The sequence below is a fragment of the Vicugna pacos genome, chromosome 19 (assembly GCF_048564905.1).
Source record: "Vicugna pacos chromosome 19, VicPac4, whole genome shotgun sequence".
NCBI lineage: Eukaryota > Metazoa > Chordata > Mammalia > Artiodactyla > Camelidae > Vicugna > Vicugna pacos.
This window is the reverse complement of record NC_133005.1, coordinates 39,670,258-39,697,887: the sequence shown is the minus strand read 5'-3', so window position 1 is coordinate 39,697,887 and position 27,630 is coordinate 39,670,258. Positions and strand designations below refer to the sequence as shown.

The window sequence follows — 27,630 nt, the reverse complement described above, 5'->3', positions numbered from 1 at the left end:
GCAGCTCTGCACTCCACAACTGAAGGAAAATAGAATGGTGGAGAGAGAAAAAGAGATTTGCAGGGTGGCTTCCCACACTGGCTGTTCTGTTACGTTAATCCTGTTGCAAGATATAAGATGTGACAGTCATCCGGATATCTGTGTGCCTCCTTGGTCCTCGGGTGGCCCTGTCTGTACACAGGTAAGTGGCCAGCTTTCAAAACAGCCCTATTTTCTAGTGAAGTGTGTTTGAGTTCAAATACAGGCTCAGGCTACTTACTGAGTCTCTGTGTTCCCTTCTGTACAATGGGGATGTTTTAATATGGCAGGACTGTAATGTGGTTTAAAAATCATACATACATAGATATTTCTCACCCTGATGCGAGGCATATGCTGTGCTCTCACTTAAAGGCAGTTACGATTACCAAAATTCATAACACTGAGTTCTGGGCCAGGAGAAACTAGCATTGGTAAAATCTGAAGTGGATAGTGTTTGCAAAGTTATTTCTGTGTCAGAACATGTTTGTTCAGCCATGATTGTCTCCACCCTCCTTATCTACAAATACATATATGCTGTAGATATTTATAGACTAATGGGTCTGTAAAATCAGTTATGCACGTTGTAATTGACTGTGCAATTATCGAATAAACAGTGGATGAAAGGAAAACGTGAGGTTCTGAAGGCTGGCTTTAGTCTGCGTTTTATCTTATATTCATTGGACTGTTTATTTGCTTGCCTACCCTCTCCTCCCCGTTGATTATTTTCCAGGCATGCATTTCCCTTGAGCAACATCAGATGAGAAAGTGAGTTCGTTTCCATTGCAGGGGAGTCAAACAGAAAACCCAGAGGCGGCGACTTGCGTGGAGGCCTCCCAGGTATGCACGGAGTGTTAGAAGCTGTGTGCACCTCCACACCCCAGAACTCCTTTTGAAGCTTTGATGTAGAAACGTGCAGTAACTTCAGTGCCTCTGGATTTCCGTAAAGCAAATAGAGCTATTGCGCACTGATGCCGTCTCCATACACTTACAGAATTCAACAACTGCCTTCAACAGACTTTATCACTTACTTACTGTGTGCAAGGCACCAGGATACAGACAGTAGTCATCAGTGCTGGCCAACCCCAAATGAAAGCTAGACGCACACTTGAAGGACCAGAAAAGCTATTTTAGATTTCAACATGGATATGCTTTTGTCTCTGAAAAACAATTTTATTTTTCATTTTAGTTTTTTATTTTCATTTGGGTACAGGTCCTGGATGGTGTGTGTGATGCAGGAAATACTCCCCTCCCACTCCTGCTTTGGATGGGACATACTTCCCTGCCCCACTGAGTCCGGGCTCGGTCATGTGACTTTGTTGGCTAATAGGCTGTCAGCCTGCAGGGCGCAAGCAAAGCCTTGAAAGGCGTTCGCACCGTGGGTCTCCCCTTTTTGCGGGTCCCACGTTGCCCTGGGAAGCACATGCCTGTTCATCTGAGGAGGATGAGAGACACCTAGAGCAGACCTGGCTGCAACCCACACCTTGAAGCCCAGCCCAGCCTAGATCATCTGAAAACCAGCCAAGTTGTAGATGCTTTTGTGAGATTAAATAATTACTATTTTAAGCCCCTGAGCTTCGGGTGATTTGTTACGTGACATTATTATGGCAATAGCTGACTGGTGTAGTCCCCAGAACATTTACGGGTCTTAATCTGTCTGTGGGCATACCAAGACAAGATACTAAATTACCAAAACAAAAAACATTTTTAAAAGATGCTTTGAACGCCTTCCTTACTGATTTGACACTGTTATGTATATCAAGATTAATTATAGCCTTTCATGGACTAAATCAAACTTGAGGCCCATAATATTTTTTAAATTTATTTTTTTATTGAAGTATAGTTGATTTATATTTTTTTAAAATCAAAGTGTAGTTGATTTACAATGTTAGTTTCTGGTGTACAGCATAGTGACTCAATTATATATATATATTCTTTTTCAGGTTCTTTTTCATTTATAGGTTACTACAAGATACTGAATATAGCTTCCTGTGTTCTACATTAGGGCCTTATTAATTTTATATCTAGTAGTTTATATCTGCTAATCTTAAACTTCTAATTTATCCCTCTTCCCTTTTTCCCTTTGGGAACCATAAGTTTGTGTTCTGTCTGTGAGTCTTTCTGTGTTAAGAAAGTTCATCTGTGTCACGTTCTTAGGTTCCACATGTAACTGGTATCATATGGTATCTGTCTTTCTCTGTCCGACTGACTTCACTTAGTATGACGATCTCCAGTCCGTCCGTGTTGCTGCACCTGGCACGGCTGCATTCTTTACGGCTGGGTAGTAGTGCGTCGTGCCTGTATGCCACGGCTTCCGTATCCAGTCGTCTGTAGGTGGGCGTGTAGGGCATGTAGGTTGCTTCCATGTCTTGGCTGTTGTAAACAGTGCTGCTAGGGGCTCGTGATGTTTAAACGTAGCAACATACGGTTGAAGATTAAGTGGCTTCAGGCACTCATTTATTTACTTAGCACCAGATTAAGCGCTCACTCCACAAACGCTTCACTCCAAAAATGTGTTCAGGGAGATGCTAGTTGTACTCCTGTGCTTGACCTTGAAGACACAGCACTGAATATTAATAGCTAACCCTTAGCAAGCACTTACCAGAGGCCAGGTACTGTTCTTAGTGCTTCATCTACATCAACTATCTGAATCCTCAAAACTTAATGTGGTACTAGGTTCAGTATTAGGTACTATGATTATCCCCATTTTGCAGGTGAGAAAATTGAGCCAAGGGGATCAGTGACTCACCCAAGCTTCCACGACTTGTAACTGACAAAGCTAGGACTGAAGCCTAGGCTGTCTGGGTTCAGAGCTCACATGCTTACCCACCCTGGTAAGATACAGACAGGGAGTCCACAGAGTAAAAAGGGGCAGCAACCTTAACTAAGGAGGCAGTCAGTCATTACAAACCATGGGCAGGACCAGGTTTGAAAAGGACAGGGAAACAGTGGTTAAGAATAATGGAGACACTTTCAGACAGGCAGCTAGAGAAGGCTTCTCAATGTAGGTGAAATTGTCTCAAGGATGAATGTGATCAGACACAAAATGGCAACATGGCTGGGAGAGAAGACAGTTCAGCAGACGGGTGGTCTTGAGGCAGTACACGGCTTGCTGTGTTTTAGAGACTGGAAAATGGCCATTGCTGAGTTCCAGAGGCCAGCAGGGTGAGTGCGTCTCATTGCCATGGGGGTGGGAGGACACTGGTCAACAGACTTCTTGGTAAAGCACCAAACAGTAAATATTTTAAGCTTCGGGGGCCATGTGGGCTGCCTCACAGTGACTCAGCTCTGATACCGTAGCGTGAAAGCAGCTGTACACAAAAAATGGATGACGTGTCTGTGTTCCAAAAAGACTGTATGTACAGACACTGAAGTTTAAATTTCACAGTTCCACAAATGGCACGTATGTCTGTTTAGACACATGGGATAGTCGCACTGGGTACATTTCCAACAGAGCAGGTAATCTCTTATTATATTTGACGCATCGACCTTGGAACTCGGGTAGGTTCTGTCAAAATATAAGTCACACCAGTAAAAGCAAGAGGTAATTTTGAATAAAAGTAATGACTAGGCTATTGGGTTATTTAATCATCCTATTAATCGGGATTCTCCAGAAAAACAGAGTCAATAGGATGTATAGGTGTAGGAAGAGATTATGAGGGAATGGGCTCATGCAATGAGGGGGCTGAAAAGTTGCAGTTTGCTGTCTGCAGGCTGATGCCCCAAGAGCCTGTGCTGTAGTTCAGTCCAAGTCCGCAGGCCTGAGAAACAGGAGCACCAAGGGCAGGAAAATCAATGTTCCAGCTCAAACAATGGGTGAGGAAGGGCTGACCCCTTCCCTCCTTGCCCTTTTTGTTCCTTTCAGGCCCTCCTGGGTAGGGTGATGCCACCATACTGGGAAGGGCACACTGTTTGACGGGGTCCACTGATTCCAACGCTAATTTCATCTGGAAACACCTTCACAGACACTCCCAGAGATTACATTTAACCAGTTTACAGGCAACCCATGATCTGGTCAAGCTGACACATAAAATTGACCGTTACAATCTGCTAAAGAGGAGCAAATGATATGATCACCCAGGAAAGAGAAATACTGGCAAAGATAAAAGGAATGCTCCATCTTTACAAAGAGAGTGGCAGCCAGTCAATGGGTGTCATCATTCAGAGTATTTGCGATTCATCACTGCCCTAAAAATAGACTTACCATATGATCCCACAATCCCACTCCTGGGTATGTATCTGGAGGGAACTCTAATTTGAAAAGACACATGCACCCCAATGTTCATAGCAGCACTATGTACAATAGCCAAGACATGGAAACAACCTAAATGTCTCTCAACAGAGGACTGGATAAAGAAGCTGTGGTATATTTATACAATGGAATACTACTCGGCCATAAAAAGAATGAAATAATGTCATTTGCAGCAACATGGATGGACCTGGAGATTATTATTCTAAGTGAAGTAAGTCAGACAGAGAAAGAAAAATACCATATGATATCACTCATATGTGCAATCTAAAAAAACAAAACCAAATGAACTTATTTACAAAACAGAAACAGACTCACCAGACATAGTAAACAAACTTATACTTACTGGGGGGAAACGGGGTGGGAAGGGATAAACTGGGAGTTCAAGATGTGCAGATTCTACTATATATAAAATAAACAATTTTCTTCTGTATAGCACAGGGAACTACATTCAATATCTTGTAGTAACCTATAATGAAAAAGAATATGAAAACGAATATATGTATGTGTATGTATGACTGAAACATTATGCTGTACACTAGAAACTGACACATTATAAACTGACTACACTATAATAAAAAAAATTTGTAATTTGTAATGTATTCCTTATTCGAAATAAATGTTAACTTTTACAACTTTTTTCATAACTATGTCCTTTTTCTTAGAGAGCCCTCAAATTGTAAAATCTTCAAGGCCTACCGACTTGGAATGAGCTCTGATTAAGCACCTACCAGATGAGCCAGACATATCTGGATGCTAGAAATACAGCCCTGAATGGAACAGACACTTGGCCTTAACACATGTCCACATGCTGACACGCCTTTGAAAGGCAGAGTCCTCTCCCCTTGAGTTCAGGCTGGACCTCGGGACTTGTTTCTAAGGAGCAGAATCCCGTGCAGATGACACTGGGCAACATCCAAGACTAGCCCTAAGATACGCTGCAGTTTCTTCCTTGCTCTTTCCCTCTGGAAGGCATCAGCATCATGGAAAAGTCCACATGGGGAGGAACTGAGGCCTCCAGCCGACAGCCATGTGAGCGTGCATCTTAGACGCAGGTCCTCCAACGCCAGTCAAGCCTGCAGATGTTGGCAGCCTCGACCAACATCTCAACTGTATCGTGACTGCTTACGAGAGGCCTTGAGCCAGAACCATCCATCCAGACTGTTCTCAGTGACTCCTGACCTCAAAGTGTGGGAGGCAAGAAGTGTCTGTTCTTTTCAGCTGCTAAGTTTTGGGGTTGTTTGTTACATAGCAAGAGATAAATACACCAACAAGAGTCCTGGCTTCATGATTCACATTCTGATGTTTGTTCAATGGGCACTGAATAAACGTTTTTTGAGAAATTGATGAATGACAGTAAATTAAATAAATGTATCAAATTATCATCATCCATTCGTTTACCTAATATTTATTGAGCTGCACCTTATATTGATCTGTGTTCTAGGCATCAAGCTAGAACAATAAATGAGAAAGAAAAACCCTCCCCTCATGGGGCTTCCAGTCTGGTAGAAAACCAGGTTTCTGCTCTGTCGCTGATGCTCACTCACTGCAGGATGCTGGAACCACGCCTCCGTTTCCCAGGTATGTGCATTATCTGAGTTAATCCCCACCACAGCCCCTTCTCCCTCACCCACCTCCACGCTGGAGCCCTTCCCGGGCTCCCCTGCAACCTGGCCACGTGACACACTTCAGGCCAGCGAGACGTGAGCAGGAGATCTCTGTGAGACTTCTGGGCAGGTCCGTTGTCTCACAAAGGAAAAGATGTCCCTGGTTCGACCTGCCCGTCTTCCTTGCCTTGAGAGGAAAGCGGTGAGTCTTCCTGGAAGCATACAGAAGAAAGAATAGCAAAGCTCTGACATTCTCAAGCCACTGAAACATAACAATAACTTCCTGCATCTGGACTTCCTTTTAAGTGAGGGGGAAGATAACTTAAGTCTCTCATAGGGTTTTGTGGTGGTGGCTGCCACTTACATCTGAAGGCATTCCCAACTGATCTAATAAAATCGAAGCAGAGAACGATTCGTTAGCCAAGGTCACAAAGCCAATGAGTGGAGCGAGCCGAAAGAAAAACCAGATTTAACTGACCTTGAAATCTAGACTCTTCATCATGATGTTACATTGTCACTGTGGTTTTCCACTAGTAAGCAGAAACACTTGAGCAAATGTATTCGCTCCAGATAGAGTAACTAGACTACTTGATGTTGCCTCAAACTCTAGGACATTCAATCCACATTTCAGTTTTAACAAGTACTTAATTACAGATTTCTGGGCGGCCATAGAAAGTGCTGAGGGATTCTTTAATATTGGTGATGCTGTTGAAATATGCTAACCATGGATTTATCTTTCAGAGGAAATTAATAAAGATCCCATTCCTTGAGGGTCCCTTCAGGAAAATATGGGGCATCAACAATGTGCCTCCTCAATTACTCCTATTATCTCAGTTTCCATTTTAGAGATAAGGATGCAGGGTCAGGGTTAAACTCAGCCCTGCCATCGCCCAGAGCCTGCACCACTGCAGCGGACGGGGAGGGAACAGTAAAATGGGTCCCGTATGTGATAGTAGACTAAATCGTCCTGGACACGGCAGCAACTCTGACAGTTTATACATGAATGCATAAAGTCTGGGAAATGCTCTGGTGGTCAGTTCCTGCTCCAGCCCCATCTAGCTGTGACATTAGGGAGATCTCACAGTCTCTCTCAGCCTCAGTTTCTTCCTCTATGTGATGGAGAGAATATTAATACAACCTCCTAGAACTGCTCTGGGGACTCCATGGGGCAAAGCTGCTGGGCTCCCGGTGGGCTGCCCAGCCAGCCCTCGACGAGTATTAACGGTTACCATTATTGTAATCATTGCGCCATATTTCCTCCCTCTATGCAACGGAGACAGTTTTGTTTTGATCTGGGTATTTCTTCTCGACAATTAGGTGCGCTCTCGGTACTAGAAGGAATATGTCATAACCCGACAGCAAACGATCTCTGCAAAAGCAAAATGGCCTGAATTCTGCTAAAAAACAATCTGTTTTCTGTACCCACGGCAGAGAACAAAATGCAAAGAGAACACGGTGAGGATGCCTGGGGGTGGAGAGCAGAGGGTTTTGCTGGCCTGGCTGGGAGGTTATTTCTGCTACCCCACCCTGTCCCCTGCGACCACTTCCCCTCTTGTCCTCACTGGCCTGGTTCTCCCTTCTCAAGCCTGTTCTGCGGCTACACCAGCACTTTGTTTTAAAATAGATGCCTGATCTCACCCCTCAAAAGTAGTGTCTTGGTTTATAGGAGAAAGACTGAACACAGCCGGCGGTTCCCTAATTTCCAAGGACGACCTGTGGTCTTTGAACGTGGCCCCCCGGTCTTCATGTCCCCTGGGATGAGGGCTGGCCTGGTGACTTTCTAACAGACAGACATGGTGGAGCATCACTTCGTAATTAGGGGACCGAGGACCAGGACGTCCACCTTGCTCACAGATTCCATCATCTGCTCAGCTTGTACGCTTTGATGAAGCAAGTGGCCCTGCTGGGAACCTCCTGTGGCAAAGAGCTGAGGGAGGCCTCTGATCAGCAGCAAGAAAAGACCTGAGGTCCTTAATCCAACAGCCCTCGAGGAAGCCCATGTACCAACAGCCACAAGAACTTGGAGGCAGATTCTTCTCCAGCTGGGCTTTCAGATGAGACCTCAGACTACACCGACACCTTGAATGCAGGCTTGTGGGAGACCCAGTGAAGCAGGGTCCAGATTCCCATCCACAGAAACCGTGAGAAAATAACTGTGCCTTGTTATAAGCTGCTATGGGCAGGGAGGATATTTTGTTACACAGCAAAAGATAACGAATACAAACCAACCCAGTCAACCCATAATAAAGAGGAAGAAAGGAAAGAGCTGGATCAGGAGCTAGCATCTCTGGACTCTGGCCACATTTTGCCACCCAACTACATCAGTGGTCTTAGAAAAGGCATTTCCCTTTCTTGCCTCAATTTCTTCTTCTATAAAAGACAAGGGTTAAATTGGGGATTGTAATTTTCTGTAGTTTTTCTCCTTAAAAGTCTTGTGATGTTCCACCCTGGGCTCACATTCTACTCAGCAACAATCAGTATTAGACAGACACTGTCCTCATGAACAGGGATGGGGTTTCCGCTCACCCCAGGCCTCACCCGGATCAGGCATGGCAGGTGAGGCCGTGGTCCTGAAGCAATGACCCCTTGCAGTAGGCTGGTTCTTCTGAGGAGCAGACCGGCAGACGCCAAGTTGGGGGAAAACACGCAAGACATTTCCTGGGGGAAACTCATAGGACAGGAACGTGGGGAGGGAGCCAGAGGGGAGGAATGAGACCGCAGCTCTGGTCTGACCCCTGCAGAGGAGAGAAGAAGAGAGAACCGGTGGGTAGGGGGAGTCTGAGACTGTGGCGCAGTTCTAAGAGAGTTCTGGCAAAGCCCATGCCTCCCAGAAGGGAGCCTGCTTTAGTACCCGGGTCGCAAGCAGCCGCTGGAAAGGAGTAACCTGAAGGAGACGTGGGCTCAGCACAAATGTGGATTTCAGAGCAGGCATCCGGGCCCCCGGGCAATTACAGCCCCTGCCCTGGGAGCCCCGAGAGGCACATGTCCATGGCTTCCACGTCCCCTGGGGTTCCTTTTAGTCTAAAAATCCCACCCAAATGTGGGGCCAACAGGATGAACATGGTCTGCAGATGCATTTTGATTGGCTTGTGGTGTTTAATAAAAGACACAAATGAACTTACAGAACAGAAACAGACTCACAGTCATAGAAAACAAACTTATGGTTACTGGAGGGAGGAGGTGGGAAGGGATAAAATGGGAGTTCCAGATTTGCAGATACTAACTACTATATATAAAATAGATAAACAACAAGTTTATACTGTATAGCACAGGGAACTATATTCAGTATCTTATAGTAATCTATAATGAAAAAGAATATGAAAAGGAATATATGTCTGTATATGTATGACTGAAATATTATGCTGCACACCAGAAATTGACACATTGTAAACTGACTATACTTCAATCTAAAAAAATTAGCTGCAACACCAAAACCTCTGCTCACAGACAAAAATTTTGATACATTGGACAACATCAATATTTAAAACATGTGCTCTGTGAAGGACGCTGTTGAGACAATAAAAAGATGAACCACAGACTAAAAGAAAATATTTGCAAATCACATATATGACCAAGGATCTGTATCCAGAATGTCTGTTTAGAAACTTTCTAAGATAAGAAGAAAACAAACCACCTAATATTTTTAAGTGGGAAAAAAATTTGACCAGACGTGAATAAAAGAATACTTACTGATGACAAGCAAATGAGAAAATGTTCAACATCTTGAGTCACTATGTAGAGAGACTACAAACCTATCAGAATGGTTAAAATTAAAAAAAAAACGGATATATCAAGTGCTAGTTTTAATAGGGCTGATGTCTTATTAAATAAAATAATGCGTTTGATACGGGGCAAATAACACATCCCTAATGCACATTATTGAAAATTTCAAAAGAAAATTAAGAACCGGAGCTTTAGAAGAGAAGGCTAGAAAGGAGAGAGAGGGACTAAAATCAGAATAAAATGTCACTGTAGAGGAGTTCACCTCAAAGGAATTAATTTCTCTTCCTAAAAATTTCAACTACTACCAGGGCATCTGCAGTTTTACAGGACCAGGAGGATGGTATGAAAACGACGTCACATTTACCAAACATCTGCTGTTTCTCAGGTACTTCACTCGGACTCTCACATTGCTAGTCCCAGGTTATAGATGTGGCTCAGAGAAGTCAGTAGTTCGCCCAAGGCCACACAGCAAATAAATAGCAGAGCCAGAATTTCCAAGATGCTTGCCGTCTCCTCTTTACACAATACAGCCTTCCAAACCGGGAAGACACAGCAGCGGGGAGAGTGATGTTGCTTCCTCAGGGGAAATTTCTCACTTTATTTAACAAGCTTCCTGCACACATAAAATCCTTCCTCCCATCCCCACCACCACCTTCCGGCCGGCTGAGCTCCTCCATTTTCAGTCTTCTATTAGGCACCTGCCTCTCCCCCACATCTACACCCCCGCACCCTGCTATGTTAGCCAGTGTTACTCAACATGTTGTTCATTTGCATCCCCCCACCAAGGAATAGTTTTAGACATTTTTTCTAATTACCTCCCCCTCGATACATTAATACCACAGATACACTGTGTATCTGTTCATGTACTGTGCATATTTGTGTGATCTGTAAAAAGACTATAATTTTTGAGAAATCAAGAAACAGTGTGGCCCCCTTGAGGGCAGTTGCGTGTCCCCTGGGAACGTGGGTGTCGGGGTGGTGGCAGCAGCAGAGTATGAAACGGGGCTGGGCTGGGGCCCGGCGCTGCTGTAGGAGCTTTGCTGGCAGCACCTCGCCCGGCCCTCTGCTCACATGCTGATTTCCGGGCTTACCCAGAACCGGGAAGCTGCATTATTCTACTGGCCCCTTCTTGAAAATGGAAAATTTTACTTTCATTTTGCTCTTCCTCAATCTCTCTCCATCGTTGTCCACTTACAGACTAGAAGCAGAAGTGAGTCTAGGAAAGTAAAACCACAGGACAATGTCCGTTTCTCTTCCAGGTGGCAAGATTCCTTCCTCCTCCTCATCCCTAATTCCGTACTTTTCCCAGCTTTTAAAGTGTGTTCTGAATCGTTCCTTTAATTTCAAAGGTCCTTCTGAGTCACTGTTCCCAGAGAAGGATTCAGACTTTGAAAACGTCCTAAACCAGCTAGAAAATCGAGATGGCTAACCTTCACAAGCACTGAGCTCGGTTCTTTTCAAGGATTGTCAATATTTCATTTTTTCAACAACTGCCATTTTACAGGTGAGAACTGGAGGCTCGGAGAAGTCGGTTAATTCACCCCCGGTCACATGAGGACATGTGGTGGCCAGCCTGGCTGCAAATCCAGGACAGACTGGCTCCGAGTGTATGCTGCTAACCGCAATGAGAAGCCACCGCTTAATTTTAGTCTATCACTTCCCTCAAAGTGGGAGGAAACAGAAGTTGGAGATTTTTTAAAGGGGGAGGGGGTACCTCTGTGTTTTATCTAAGTTTATTCTCCTAGCCACAAAAGAGGAGCCTGGAGCTTAGTAGCACACAGAATTTTCTTTTAGTGGTGCTTCTGATACCTGATTAAGATTTGCTGCCCGGCCATTTACTTTACTGCTTTAGCAAGAGATTTCTCTCTTCCTAGTCTATTACTATATTATAAAGTGATTCCCTCAAGGGGAAAACGTCCCAGCGAAGACGAGACTCCAAGGGGAAAAGCTCACCCTCTCACACTTTGCCAGAGGTGCCCAGGATCTCCCACCAGATTTAAATCATGAACTGTGCTTTCTATGTTGCTCAGATTTGCTTTTCCACATGCTCTTCTTTAGCGTGGCTTGTATTATGTTAACCCTGAATCGCTTCCTGTGTTCTTGGAGAATTAAGTGGACATTCTTTTAGGGTTTTTTCCATAGTAAAGGGAAGAAAAAACTTCATGTCTATAAGGATCTATAATATTTCTCTTCTGTTATGTATGAAATAACCAGGAATATGCCTTCAGCTATGCACTTTACACAAATTATCTCTAATCCCTTTGACAGCTTCCGGTAAATGTCCTGACACTCAGTTTCAGATAAGAAAAGGAATCTCAGAAAAGGGAAGTGACTGGCCTGAGAACACACAACGGAGTATTGACAGAAGCAGATTTCAAGCTCCCCTTTTACTATTCCCAGGACTCACATGATTTGCAGTAACACCATTTTCCACATGTGGCCAGAATATTAGTCAAAAAACCTTTTTCTGGCATCCTTGAAACTTCCAGCAGAAGTCTAAAGTTTCTATTTCTAACCCAACAAATGCCCCGCCTCCTAAAAAAAATTCTCAACATTTTTTTTGACTTCTTTGGTTCTTGAAACTGGCAGCAGACTTCCAGTTTCTGGTCCAGCATGTAAGACGCTTAGAAGTCACCACTTTTTCATAGCAACAGGTAAAACCTGAACAAACTGAAAAATTAATGCTCTTCTTAGATCAGCAAGACAGTGAGATCACAGGGCAAACCACTGCCCCCAAACTGGAGGGACAGACAGGTGAACACAGAAAATCACAACTTACTAGACCACCGATCTTCTCGGGAGCCAGTGCCAGGGTAGGGAAACCAGAATTGAAATTGATGAACTGTGGGCAGCTTCATGTGGACAAATCTGAGACTCAAAAGCTCCAGGGGTACCCAGCCACGGAGTTGGGGGGGGGCACATCTTGTGAGTCTTAGTTGACCAGCTTCTCACACTGAATATCTGTGAAAAGCTCCCTCGGGCTCTCAGCAGGGGAGGGAAAAGGGGCCGCGCTGAACCAGGCCAGGGCAGTCTGTTCTCCTTAACCAGTCCTGCCCTCGGGAGAAACTATTTAAGCAGGGCTTAACCTGCTGGGATTTTATCAGAGCCTAACTGGCATAGGGAAAGGAAAGTACCTAACTTCAGGTCCCTGTAGCTTTCCACAGGGAGAGAGAGAAATGGCCAACTCAAGCCCACTCCAGCCACCCGCCCCACCTAAGGGTGTGAGGAAGATGAACTGAGAGGCACTTGCAGGAGTCAGGCTCACAAAACAGACTGAGGCTGGACCAGAGGACCACACAACGCTCCCCCTCCCCTCCCGCCTCACCACCACATCACTAAGCACCTACAGCAGTTCCTTTTACCTGGCACATCAAGTCAGGCTATTAGTAAAAAAAAAAAAAAAAAAAAAAAAAATTACAAGGCATACTAAAAAGCAAAAAAGACAGTTTGCAGAGAGAGTATGCATCAGAAGCAGACTCAGATGTGGTCAGGATGGTGGACTTCTCAGACTGGGAATTGAAGGCAACTATGATTAAGCGATGCTAAGGACTTCAGTGGGTAGACTGCGTGTAAGAACAGATGGGTCTTGTATGCAGTTAGAAATTCTGAGAAATAATTAAAAAGAAATGCTAGAGATAAAAAAAACCACTAACAGAAATGAAGAATGTCTTTAATTGGTTCACCAGTAGACAGGATATGGCTGACGGAAGAATCTCTGAGCTTGAGAATGTATCAATAGGAGCCTCATAGACCAAAAACCATAGAGAATGAAGACCAAAACAAACCAGAATGGAATGTCTGAGGACTGCGGGAGAACTGCAAAAGGGGGAACGTGTGGAGGGGGTAAGGAGAAGAAAGAGAAAATGCAACAGAAGAAATATCTGAACCCTAATGAAGGGAATTGCCCCCAAATCAATGTCAGACACTGAACCACAGATCCAGGAAGCCCAGAGACATCAAACAGGATCAGTGCCTATGTCCAGGCTACATCATATTTCTATGGAGAACCACCTCTAGGCATATCATATTTAAACTGCAGAAAACCAAAACAAAGAAAAAAAAAATCCCTGAAGGAAGTCAGAGGGAAAATCACCTGACTAAGGGACAAAGATTAGAAAGACATCTGCATTCTCAGAAACCAAGCAAGCAAAAATAGTAGAGGGAAATACTGGGTTTGAGAGGGGAGAAAACAAAAACAAAACAAAACACCTAAGAATTCTGTCCCAGGCAAAATTATCCTTCAAAAGTGAAGGAGAAATAAAGACTTTCTTAGACAACCTAAGATTGAGAAGACTTGTTGCCAGCAGAGCAGCCTGGTAAGACATGTAAAAAGAAGTTCTTTAGAGAGAAGGAAAATAGGTCAGACACTCAGAGCTACATCAAGAAAGAAGAGCATCAGAAAAGGAGTAAGTGAAGGTAAAATAAGAATGTTTATTTTTCTTACTCTTAATTGCTTTAACAGATAACAGATTGTTCAAAATAATAACAGCAACAATGTATAGATGTGTCTGTATGTATATACATGCTCATGTATAAGTGAAGTGAATGACAGCAATGACGCAAGGGATGGGGAGCAATCAGGATTATGCATGTTACGAGGTACTTGTACTGCTTGTGAAGTGGTGTAGTGTTATTTGAAAGTTGGACTTGGATCAATTATAAATGTATATATATGTGTGTGTAAATGTGTATGTGCATAAGTGTATATTGCAAATTCTAGGGCCACCACTGAAAGAAGCAAGAAACACAGCCACACAGCCTACTGCACACACAGCCTGGGAAAGCACCACCCCTCTCCGGTGGGGAAACTGGGCTCTGGACCCAGACTGACCAAGCAGGCCGCAGGCAGCTGTGCTGGCTTAAGCTTCCCAGCCGGAAAGAGGTGTTATTTTTACTCCCTCGCGTGGCCAGTCCAGACACGCGTGGCCCTACCTTCAGTGCAGGGCAGGGCCCAGCAGTTATAACCTCAGCAGCTCCATCCCCTCTGGGACCATCTGCAAAATGATGTCGGCTTGCTGTTTCCTTACCTGTTAGTGTCCATGCCCACAGAATCTGAAAGCCAGATTTTAAAAGATGAAAACCGCAGGTGTGTGTCTTGTTCACACCTGTCTCCCAGGCCCAGCAAGGTGCCTGGCTCAGAGGGTTTCAAGAAAGGGTGGGAAAGAAGGTGGAGGATGGAAGGAGGGAGCGATGGGAGGGAGGAGGGAAGAAAAGAGGGGGGAGGGGCGGGGAGAGGAAAGGAGGAAGGAATGAGTTTCATAGAAACGGCTTCAGCTGAATCTCTTAGGAAAAGTTTGAAGTTTTAGACAGAGTAAGGGTCAAAGTTCTGCCTTTTACTGCTTCAGTGCTTGTAAAGTGTGTGTCAGCAACTCAGCCAGAGCAGGATAATGCCATTGATCAAAGGGATGAGGGAGGAGGGGATGGTTGAGGGCAGAGGGATGCTAGGATGCTGCTGAGAAATACACTGAAAGCCTTCAGCCTGGAAAGTTGAAATCTGGTCAGGGACGGGATAAAACCTAACTGTTCTCACTCACAAAAGCTGCCTCTCAGCTCGGCACGGGCGTTGGGACAGAACCCCTACAGGCCAAAGGGACAAGCCTGAAAGACAAGTCTTAGGACAGTAAAGACGGAGAAGCAAGCCGTGCCCTTGAGCAACGGGACAGGCAAAATCATCCATCTGTCCATCCGTCCATCCAGTGACTACTCGCTGGCTGCCCAAGTCAGGCACTGCTGTGGACACGAGCATGCTCTCTCTCTCAGGAAGTTCACATCCTGACATGGGAGACAGTCCACAGGTAAGCCAAGAAATAAATGGGATAACACTGGGTCCTAGCAAGGACACAGGAGAAAATGAGACAAGATTATACGTGAAGGAGTGACTCAGGACAGTAACTTCAGGTGGCGAGCTTAGAAAAGCCCTCGGAGCAGAAGGGTTCACTTGGCAGGGCGGAGACTGCTGTCCTGACAGAGGCCTGTGTGCACGCTGGCCCTGGGCTGCCTCTGGGACCTTAGTTTCAGGAGAATCCCCCACTGAGTCCCAATGAGAATGGCTCGCTGTGCCTAAAGGTGGCTTGTGACACACACTTGTTTTTTTCCTGGGGATCTGGAACCTGGGTACCTGTTAGGCACAGGGTGCTGCCTTAACCAGCCCCCACTGGAAACCCTGGGCACTGGGTCTCTAGTAAGTTTCTGTGGTTGGACAGTACTCCACACAGGATGTCACTCCTCACTGAGGGTGAAATTAAGCCGGCTCTGCCTCCCACTGCTGGGAGAGGACCCCGGAAGCTTGCTTCTGGGATCCCCTAGACTTCACCCCACACGGCTTTTCTCTTGGCTGACTTTTCTTTGTATCTTTTCACTGTAGTAAATCATGGCCGTGCTGGGTCCTGGGAGTCCTCCTGGCGAGTCCTCAGATCCCAACATAGCCTCTTTGAGGACGTGACATTTAAGCTGACCCCTAAATGAGAAAAGAGCCAACCCTGGGACGATCTAAGACAGAAGTATCTCAAGCAGACAGAACAGCTTGTGCAAAGGCCCTGAGGCCAAAATGAGCTTGGTGGGTTTTAGAAATTAAAAAAACAAAATTAAGTGTAGTTGGAGCACCGTGCAGGGGAAGTTGAGAGGTGGCAAGTCAGGTGGAGTCTGATAAACCAGGTGGAAAATCTAAATGTGATTCTAAGTAGGGTGGGAAGCAACTGTAAGGCTTCAGAAGAAAATGACTTTGAATGAGGAGAGCAGCAGGCAGGGTAAGGGAAAGTGGGGAAGACATTCAGTAAGGCCCTCCTAAATGATCACCTTGACTTGGAAGTCCAGCCTCGTTCCTGCCACCTCCCATCTAATCTCAGGCCAAAGGTTAGAAGCTAGTAGTTAAGGAGCCACGTTCAGCTGACAAATACTTTGGTTCCTACTATGCCCACCTCCCAAAATTTGAGTTAACCTCTTAAAATCAAAAGACAACCTGTGAAAGTTCACTTTTTGGACTTTTCTTTTAAAATAGGCACCGCCCAGCACATGTAATCCCACGGGGCACCTGTAGCCGGCCATGCACCCAGGTCACCTTTGCACACTGTCCTCTTCCCCACAAGCCCTCCCAGGCCAGGGGCAGCAGGTGTCCCAGCGAGATCCGGTGTGTATCCCCATGACATGCTGTGTTATCAAGGAGCTCGCTCTTGTATTGGTTTATGGTTTGGTTTTTTAACGCATAGCTAGCTCTGTTTAGCTGAGCTATTAGGCTAAACCACATACAACTGCCATTTTTATAGTTTGAAAATGGTTGAGCGTCAAGTTTCATACGGTTCACCCTAAAATGTTTTCTATCCGGCCCTCCGAGGCCTTTGGGCTTGTGTTTTAGGCAGTTTTAACTTATTTCTGTTCCTCAAACTGCCATCAGAGCACTTGCTTCCAGGCCTTTACAAATGTTGTTCCCTCCCCCTTAAACTACTCCCCAGACTTCACTGGTGATGAAGTTTCCTCCAGGAAATGTCACCTGACTTCACTGTCAGGGCTGCTGTGTCCCCTGAATTCTCTCAAAAGGGCCATCTTCCTCCAATATAGATAATGACAGCTAACATTTATTTACTTATTATAGAATTTACTACACACTGATGCCAGACACTCTTCTAGTAAGTCTAATATATTAGCTATGCATGTCTCTTAATCATAGCTGGCAACGATCCCAGGCCACCTCTTTACAAGAGTATAATGGTGCAATGAAGATATCTCCAGGCACCTCGGAAATACTGCCTGTTCAGTTCCAGCTCGCCGGAATAAAGCAAATACGGCAACAAAGCAAGTCACATGAATTAGTGTGTTTCCCAGCGCATATGAAAGTTATATTTGCACCACACTGTAGTCCAGTAAGTGTGCGATCGCATTCTGTCTAAAAAAGCAATGTACATACCTTAATTAAAAAACACTTAATTCCCAAAAAATGCTAACCATCATCTGAGCCTTCAGCAAGTCATAGTAGTAACAGCAGAGGTCGCTGGTCACAGACCACCATAATGAATACAAACAGGAAAGAGTCTGAAATATTGCAACAATCACCGAATTACCAAAATTGTGACACGGGGACACGAAGTGAGCAAAAGCTGTCGGAAAAAAGGCACCACTAGACAGGCTTGATGCAGGGTTGCCTTAAACCTTCCATTTGGGAAAAAACCAAAAACAACAACAAAAAAATGCAATATCTGCAAAGAACAAAGTGCACAACAACAGTAAAACAGTTTAATCCTCACAACAACCCTATGTGGTACATACTTCCATTAGTTCCATTTTACAGATGACAAAGCTAAGGCAAAGAAATATGTTGTGATCAGCCCAAGCCCACGTGCCTAGTGAGTGGCAGCCCCAAGATTCGAATCCTGTCTTTTTCCAGAGCCCATGCCTTTCCCACCACACTCTCCTGTGTCCTCATTGTAATGACTGTTGTCTCCCCGCCTCCCCGGGACTGAAAGTTCTTCAAAGGCAGGGCCAGTGTCTACGCTTGCCTGAGGTGTACGTGCGGTGCCTCCTTCAATGGGATCTGGCACAAAGAAGGTGCCAAATGCATTTTTTATTTACCGGACTTGACAGAGGAAGAGGAGGTAAGGAGGTGCCGCCCCAATACCAAGGGGTGTGTGATCTTTTTTAAGACGTCTTGAACCAGTGCTGATTAGGCAGCTCGAGAACTGATTTAAACAGAGGGAGCACAGAACTAAGAGGGGAGAAAGCAAGCAGGAATGGGGCTTTAATGAGCCCATTCTGCGGGGTGTGTGGGCAGAGAGTGTCACCACAGGATATAGCGTTTGACTCTCCCCAGCAAAAGTAGGTCACTGGTGGAATAAATGGTCACAGAGACATTTCTTGCATTTTGATACTCTTAGAGTAGTAGGCAGGAGGGAAATGTTAGGAGAAAGAGAAAACCTGAGGCATTGGAATATGCTGGATGACATCTGATCCACAGACGTCTGGCTAAATAATTGTGGTCTGTATAATTTTAATATTCATTTGCTATTTGACTATTTACTATGCACTTAATATGTGCTTAGTATTTACTTTCTAAGCAAATAAATAAAAAAGCGAACAAAGTCACTAACAACCTGGAGAGTATATTCTAGAGCCACACAGCCCAACACAGCAGCCGCACAAGGCCACTGAGCACTGGAGAGGTGGCCACTTGGGACTGAGATGTGCTGGGAGTATAAAACAGACAGCAGATTTTGAAGACTTAGTCCAAAAAATAAATCTAAACTATCTCATTAGCAATCATTTTATATCGATTTGATGTTGAAATGATAATATTATGGATGTATTGCATTTAATAAAACATACTGTTGAGATAGGCTGGGAACCGGGACCCTCTACCACAGTGTTTGCACTTGGACTAACGTCTCCCTGAGCAACAGGATATAAAGAAACTCTAAGGGACTAAAAGTAACTGCACGCAACCTATTATGAACAACAGGATACATAAAGGCCACAAACCAACTGCCATCTCTGAGGTGCCAGGAGCTAAAGCAGGGCACTGTGCGTGATCCCTGCACACGGCACCACCAAGGGGGTGCACAGACCACCTAAGCCACCCCTCCTGCCCAATCCAGCACCTGCCCCTGTTGTTACCCCAGTTACGGACCCACGGGGCTCCTCTCAGGGAGTGAGTGAGGGCACCTGTTTGGTTTTGCTCCCTCGTGCTGTAGCACAAGCCCCAGTAAAGTGTTGCAGGAATTCTCATCTGGCCCCTTATCAATTTCTATGGATTAAAGAGTCCAAGGGCCTGGGTTGGTAACACTGTCATAATTAATCTTGCCTGTTTCTTTTTACCTTTAGAATGTATTCCCTAGAAAATCTTAAATGTCCTGTGTGGCTCGCATCGTATTTCTCTTGGGTGGTGCTGTCCGAGGGGTTTCTAAGCTAGTGGATGCATACAAGTGGTAATATAATAGCTTGTATTGACGACTGCTTTGAAGAGGAGTGAAGCAGGGCAAGAAAATGCAGAGAGATGGGAGGGGGGACTCTGGCAATACTTCATAAAGGCTGTTCATGGAATGCCCCCTTCTGAGGAAGTAATATTTGATTATCCAAAGTAGTAGTTAAATCTGGATTTTTCTAGGAAAAGACTGCTTAGATAAGCCTGTTCTTTCATTGTATTATTAGCCAAAATATTGAAAGAATACTCATAGGAAAACTGAGGGAATAAAAACAGTTGAAATATTTTGTTCCTCCTGGTATGAATGACTTCTAAACTTAGGAGCCAGGAATAATGATTTTCTCTTACAAACAGTCAGCAAACAATCAGAGAACAATCTTATTTGGGCACAAGTAGTAAATATCTTACAAATAGATTTTCCCTTCCCTGTCTCTATTTGCAACCACATCATCCATTTTTATTTAATTCTGATAAAACAAAACTCATGTCTGATGATGGGGGTTGGGGGGGGACCACCACCAGAGCTTCACGTCCCTCAAGGGCCTAGTTCAGTTCCAAACAACAACTGTTTCCTGTATCTACAGAGTAAATGCACAGCAGTCTGTTTCAAGTGGGCAGAGCCATGTCTAAAATCTCCCGTGGAAGAGTATTGCTATTACTAAAGTAGGGTAATTTGAGCCCCTCTCAAAAGTACAGTATAAAAACTTAAGCCCAGATTAGAGAGTTCTGCCCAGGGGAAATGAAAATAAACAAATCGAAGCAGTGCAACTGCTGAAGCTATAAAACGTGGTTGAACTTTGATCATCAGGAAGCCCTTAAAATGTCAGGTGTGCGCGATCAGAGAGCTGTTTACTGGTTGACAGATTCCGTCATCTACGGTTGCCACAGGTTCATTGTATTTTAATTAAACTTGACAATGGACGCTGTGTTTGATAATGGAACAATGAGACTGTGTACATGACTGACTCAAGTGCTGTGTTCAGTGGATTCAAATCCAGTAAAATAAGTTATTTCAAAGTTTTTGCTTTCATATTGAGTGAACCTTAAGTATGCATACCCAGATCACACTGTGTTGTTGACAACAAGCCCCACACACTAAAATCCTGATGTAGACCAGATCCCTAAACGTGGGAATGAGGACCGTGCCTACCACTTAGGAAAGAGTTCTACTGTATTTGTTTTATTCCTAGATCTTGGCCGTACATGAATCAAAGACTCTGTCTCTTCTCATTCCCCACAAGGACAAAAAAGAAAAAAAGAAAACACAGTATTTCCTTTGTTTTCTCAAACTGTTTCCCTTTCCTAGTGATTCTTAAAAATTGACGCATGGCCAGTGGCTTAATGGTCAGTTCCTGAGACTGACTCATGCATTTGAGACATTATTTAGGGACGCATTAATTTTGTTCTAATCAATAATATGTTACACTTTTAAAAATTAGGTTGTGGCCAGAGCTCCCAGTTACCCTTGAATAGGAAGAATGATTTATGTTAGTATTTCTGTATGTTGGCCCTTCAAAACTTGAAAGCAGTTGGAATAAGGAAATCTATGCGCCATGAATGGACAGCCACGTGGGTTTGAGGGCTGATTTGGAAACACAGATTAACTCCTCCTTTTCCCCACACCACACACTGGTATATCTCATTTCTAACTTGCCCACGATTCCTGTGTCGGCAGAACCCACAGGTATATATGATTAGCTCTCCAGTCAAAAAGAATAAGGATAAAAGAAACTCCAAGGTGGACAAGTGTATAGCTCATCGGTAGAGTGTGTGCTTAGTAAGCACAAGGTCCTGGGTTCAGTCCCCAGTACCTCCACTAAAAAATAAAATAAAAAGTTAATTTAAAAATACATAAAGAAATCTAATTACCTCCTCTGCTAAAAAAGGAAACCCCAAAGGGCCCAGAAAGATTAACGTGCTCAGCTAGAAAGCGATTAATCAGCCTCTTTGCTTCCTTGATTTCCAGTTGTAGAAATATGCCAAGAGGAAAAAAACACATCTCTCCTAGTCCTATTAAGTAGAGAAAGAGTGCTGTTCTGACTCCAAAGCCAAGGTTGTAGATGAGGGTGTGGGGTGGGAACGTGGGCCCTCCCTAACAACAGAAAGACTTTCGCAGTATCCGTTCCCAGACTATAAACATTCAGAGACTCCTAGCCAAGCACATAATAAAAATTTCTTCCGTGTGTGCGTGTGTGTGTGCGCATGCGCGCACGGCTCATGTGGTCTCTCGCTCTGATTTCCTGTAGTTCATACTATTCACATGTAAATCGTGATGATTATTAGTGTGGTCTCTGACTTGATGCTGCATTTTGTCTGGAAGTTTCCAAAGCTTCCTGCAGAGAAGAAAGCATCTTTTAGGAGTTATTTGACTGGCCGAAAAATCTGTGTGTTCATTTCAGCAATTGCTAGATTTGAAGCAAGAATATGAAAACACCATCCACTAATAGTGATCACAAGAGAAATCACCCAGGAAAGCCTGTCTCTACAAACAGAAAAGGAACAAACACAGCATTCTTAACCCAAAACTCTAAAGACAGTCCTGCATAATAAATGGTGAATCTAATCCAAACGTCAAACCATGTTTGCTCCAAAAGGTGACACTCTGAAATTTTCCTACAACTGGTTTAGATCAAGAAGCAAATTTTCTCTCTTTTCACTTGGGAAGTAAACACTGGCTATAAGTCCCTTTTAAGAGATGAATCACTTCGCCCCTGCATCTGAAACGGGATTAGGTCATTCGTTTGTTTCTGGGATATAGTCTACCCTTGACTACGACTCGGTTCCACAATTTGTTCAAACATTTTCTGGCAATTTCTGATTTGCTCAGACAAAGACCGGAAGCTTCAATCCCACTGAATTAACCGGTTGGGTTATTACCAAAGTGGAACAGAGCCAGAAAGCTGAAAACGTAACACAGCATGTTCTGTTGGGACATACTGTCTGCCTTCATAAAGGTAGTATCGTTCCTAGAACTCTCACCCACCAGTTAGCTCAGTGAGCTGAGAATGTTTTTCTTTCCTATTGTTTTTTGTTTTTTTCTTTTTAAACAGCAGGAATAGAAGAGATTGGTAATTAACCAGGTAAGCAACTCTTCTGCCTCTTGGAACATACTAGAAAGTAAAAGTAATCATCCTCTTTCTTATAACTTCGACATCTCAACACTGACATCTCTACATCAGTCAACCAAAACGAAGAGAGGAGGAAGGAAAGGAGGGAGGAAGAGAGAGGACAAGAAGAAAACCAATACAATGTGGGGGAAGGTGTAGCTCAAGTGGTAGAGCGCATACTTAGCATGCACAAGGTCCTGAGTTTGATCCCCAGTATCTCCATTAAAAAAAAAAATAACAAATAAATCTAATTACCTCCTCCCACTAAATACATAAATTTAAAAAATATATACAATGATTCACAGCTACAGAATACACAACCCAGAGACAACATCTGGGTGGACTAGTCTAAAAACTCAGAAGTCACTCCAGTAGCTACCATGTTCAATTAATACAAGAGTATGTTTAAGTAATACCTCTAGTTTTCATGCCATTTAGAGTTTATCCGGGACTTTCACATCTATTATTAATTGTTTTGTCTGGTACCATTAATCATCTTTTATATTGAAGAAAGCCAAGGATTAAAGGAGGCTGAATCATTTAAGGAAGATCACGCACCTAACACTAGGCTGAGCCAGAGCGGACCTTGGTATTTTAGTCTTAGTTTACATTCCTTATCATGACACCAGAGGGGTTTTTTTCTGTTTATGCTATAACATTCCTGCATTGCTCACATTTTCACAGGTATCCCGCAATTTTTCTGAACCTGGACACAAAATTATTTTGTAAGAATCAGAGCACTGCACTAACTTGTAAGCACTGCAGTGGTTCACAGCACAGTATCAGATGCCAACAACCGGCCCACCTCCTTCTGTTCTGTTCAGAAAACACCCTGGAACGGGTCTCAGGCCTATTTTCCCAGCCAGCATCTCTTCCTGTAGAAAACTACTCTCACTGCATAGATGTGGGGGTGATTTTGCCTGCCAGGGGGACATCTAGCAACAGCTGGGGGTACTTCTGGTTGTCACAATGGGCGGGTGGGTAGGGGTTAGTACTGGCGTCTAGTGGATCGAGGCCGAGGGTACTGTTAAACGTAGTGACACACAGGCGGCCCCACAGCAAGGAATGACACAGCCCAGAATATCAATGCGGCTGGGGGTGAGGAACCTTGCTGCACAGGACTCCTGCTCCAGTCCCATCATCCTGGGGGCCTGTCCTCTGATCCCACACCAAAGACAGGCACAGGACCCAGTCCTGGCCAGCTGGGATCTCCTTGCCCACAGGACTTTTCCCAACGACAACGAGGAAAGTGTTCTCTATTTCTCTCAGATCAAAAGCTTAAGGCCAACAAAATCTTAGTCCCACTAGACTGAGAATGGAGAGGACAAGGCAGGCAGAACCAAGAGGGAGAGAGAAAGAAAAGAGAGAGAGAGACAGAGACAGAGACAGAGACAGAGACAGAGATCTAAAGACTTTATTGAATCAGGTCCTGCCTCCCTACCTCTTAAGCTTTTGAACTATGTGAGCCTATAAATTCTTTATAAAGGGATTTCTCTTAGGAGTTTTGCTTAAGCTAGTTTGAGGTGGACTTCTGTGATTTGCAAGTAAGAGTCTTGGCTAATGCAGAAGGCGGCAAGTGAGAGTAATATTATTATAAGACTATCGTAAATAATTTCTAACCAATGTTTTTAAGAGCATATCACTCACCAATGGCAGTACTTCGGCTACTACTGCTAACAGATAGCACTGCAGTCCGTTAGTCAGAAGTAAAGTCTCTTCCACGTGCATTTAAAGTAAGGGATAACCAGAATCATCAATGTATTGTTTTCTTTTACCGAACAGGGAAGACACAAAGCTAAGGTTTGAAGCTCATCGACCTAGTATTTGAAATAATTTAAGAAGTCACAGTTGCCAGTGTGAGCCCAAAGTCAGATCTGAAGTATGAAGGCCATCACTTGACAGGAAACGTTCCGTTCCAGAGGAGACCCACCTGAGTCTCTCTGACTCATCTCAAACAAGAGAAGTACGGGGCGTTGTAAGGGACCTCTTCTAGACAACATTTCAAGGAATCTCCACTGGGATGGTTAAGAGGCATCTCAAAGTCAACATGTTTGGGGAGAGAGAACCCAGGAGGAGCAGGGTGGGCTCTCTGAGTTGAAGAGATGGAGCTGAGAGGTTTGGAGGCTGAGGCAATTAGGGTTCAGCAGGCTGGGTACCAGAGAGAAGAGGGGGCCAGAGAGAGAGAACTCCAGAGATCTGCCAAGGACCCACCTGAGGTCCTCAGCTGACTGCTGGTCAGCACACCCACCAGGAGAAACGTCACGAGGCTTCGGAGAGAACCACCACTAGATTAGAGGGAACCATACTGGGGCTCACAGAGCCAGACTGGACGACCTCCTAATTCCCCAGCAATGGGCAGAACACTCAGAAGGGTCTTGCTTCAGTAGTAGGGAATAATTAGCCCCGGATGCTAACTGCTGCTCTGATCCTGCCTAACAGATCTTAAAAGCAAGACCTGAAAGGATCAAACTATTTCCGGGTCGTTTAACTGCATCCCAGAACAAAGCTTGAGAATATTCATGGAAACAACATAAAAACACCCACACTCAACAAGGTCAAATGCATATTGGCAAACAGCAAAAAGAAAAATTGCCAGGCAGGCAAAGATGGAGGAAAACAGGACCCAGCTGATACTTGTGAAGCAAAAGAACTGCCAGGCAGCCCCCAGAACCATGAGAAATAATAAACTACTGATGTTTTAAGCCACAAATTTTGGGGTGGTTTGTTAAACAATAATAAATAACTGGGGAAAAAAAACCAAAAAGACATATATCTTTTCTCCTCTGGATTGTTGTACTGGCCTCCAAAATGGTTTTCCTGATTCCATTCTTACCCCCTATAAATATCTCAATAGCAGTCAGACTGATCTTTGTAATCTAGTCCAGGTCATGTAAATGTGATGCTCCCAAGCCTCCCATGGCTCCCTATTTTCCTCAGAGCGAACAAAATCTCCACAACAACTCTAAGAACCCCACCCTCCCCACCGCCACCATACGCCTCTCCACCCATGCAGTGAAATATACTTGAGCCCCCAAAACGAAGCATAGTTTTTTCCCTTTGTGCTTTCACACTGAAGGCATGCCTAGAACATCCCGATGTCATATTTCACCCTCCCCCTCTCCGGAGAAGGAGAAATCCCAGCCATTAATTAGACCCAATAAAAAACACACACACGTACACACAAAACAAAAAAACAAAACTAACCTCAAGCCCAGGCTCCAACCATTACGTCCAGGAGCTCTAGCCTCAGAGCCTGTGCCTTGCTGGGTTCTCTTCCTGGAATGCTCTTCCCCAGTGTGGCCCCACACTGTCTTCTAAAGGTCTTCCTTGTATGAGAGCCTCCTCTGACTGCCTGCAGAAAACAGAGCCACTTGCTGGCGTTCCCTCTCCCCTCACCCCACCTCATTGTTCTAGGTAGCACCGCATCCTTTTGACATGCAATACGCGTTTCTTATCCATTTGCTGGTCTGTGCCTGGGGGCAGGGGCTTTATTGATTTTGACTCCTGCTCGCTCTCCAGCATGCAAAATGGTCTAATACCTGTAGGAAGCAATCAGTCAAAATACGTGTTGGATGAAATGCATGAATGAAAATGAAATGAATGTATGATTGACTACTAAATTCAGAACCATATAAGGCCAAATATAAATTTTCTCCCACGGAGGTCTGCACTAAGAGGTTAGAAGGACAACATTCCTGTAGATGTTCTTAGCCTCCAACTGCATCTCATCAGCTCTTGTAAATGAGTTAATTTTTTGTTATTGTTAAAATTTTGCCTTCTTGCATCAGCAGCCCCCCTGATGGGCCCAGGGTGCCCTGAACCAGCAAGTGACAACGAGGAGGGCTTGCTCTCCGAAGGCGATAGGTAAGATTATATTTGCTAAAGTTGAATCGGAAAAAGAAAAGGAAAAAAAAAAAAAAGAAAAGCAACTACAAGGACCACAAAGCGAAACAGAACAAAACAAAGCCAAATAGAAACCAATGTACAGAGTGTCAGGGAGTACAAGAGAGGTTTCTAGGATGCTAGAATATTCTATGTCTGCATCTGGTTGTTCTTTACTCGGGCTTATTCAGGTGTGAAAATCCATCGAGCTATACATTTATGATATATACACATTATCAAATGTATGTATGCATAATAAAATGTTTAAATAATATAAATATAGTTATCTCAATGACCTACTTCTTAATTTAAAAAAAACTACACACTGTGCGATGTTTTTAAGATGCTAGAACAAGTATCTTCTCTATAGCACAGTGAACTATATTCAATACCTTGTAGTAATCTATAATGAAAAAGAATATGATAAGGATATATATGTAAGTATATGACTGAAACATTATGCTGTATCCCAGAAACTGACACATTGTAAACTGACTGTACTTCAATTTAAAAAATTTTTTTAATTAAAAAAAAAAAAAGAAGCTATAGCAATCAGCTACTAGCCATGGGGGTATTGCACCTGTCCTCCTCCACGGAGTGCCCACCTTATGCTCAGTGTCTTACTGCGGTTGGGGGACCTCAAGGAAGGAATTAGGGAGTATATTTGCCCTCAAAACACTTCCCATGGGGTCAGGGCCAAGAGAGCAACAGATCGAATGAGCCAATAATGATAATGAAAATAGAAAAAAAAAACAAAAACAAAAGCACGTGAATATTCACGAGGCCTTCCCCCAGGCACCATTCCATTTGGTAAACAGGTATTTTTAAATGCCAAACTGCACTGTAATAGTGACCAATGGAAAACCATCTGTCACCCACCTTTTGAGTCAGGCCCCATCAAGAGCCCTCCCACCTGGTATCCTTCGAGTCAAGTGAGCAAGATCAAGTTTGGTCCAGAAGCAAAGGAAAGCTTCATTCTTTGATGAAAGAACAAGCCCAAATTCTCAATCTAGAACACATGTAGTCCCCCGCAGGCAAATTTATAGGGTTAGCGGGGCTGGGGCGGAGCTCGCTGGGGCGGAGCTCTCCGGAGCAGGCGCAGTTGTCCTGCTCACAGCGCTGGGTGTCCAAGTGTCGTAA

At 44.2% G+C, this 27,630-nt stretch overlaps 2 long non-coding RNA genes across 4 annotated transcripts; one reads left to right on the top strand and one right to left on the bottom strand.

Moving 5' to 3' along the window:
• LOC107033742 (uncharacterized) lies at positions 1-9,025 on the top strand. Its single transcript, XR_012061844.1, has 5 exons — positions 1-181; positions 749-855; positions 4,930-5,845; positions 7,189-7,326; positions 7,538-9,025. It is a non-coding gene; the product is annotated as an uncharacterized lncRNA (long non-coding RNA).
• On the bottom strand, positions 1,230-27,630 carry LOC116284319 (uncharacterized). 3 transcript variants are annotated; one of them, XR_012061846.1, is made up of 5 exons: positions 27,370-27,630; positions 25,813-25,960; positions 8,410-8,606; positions 5,899-6,083; positions 1,230-4,733 (listed from the first exon to the last, which is right to left on the bottom strand). It is a non-coding gene; the product is annotated as an uncharacterized lncRNA (long non-coding RNA). The 3 variants fall into 3 exon arrangements; XR_012061845.1 differs by lacking the exon at positions 1,230-4,733 and having other exon boundaries at positions 5,657-6,083; positions 27,370-27,626; XR_004194068.2 differs by lacking the exons at positions 1,230-4,733; positions 8,410-8,606 and having other exon boundaries at positions 5,657-6,083; positions 27,370-27,621.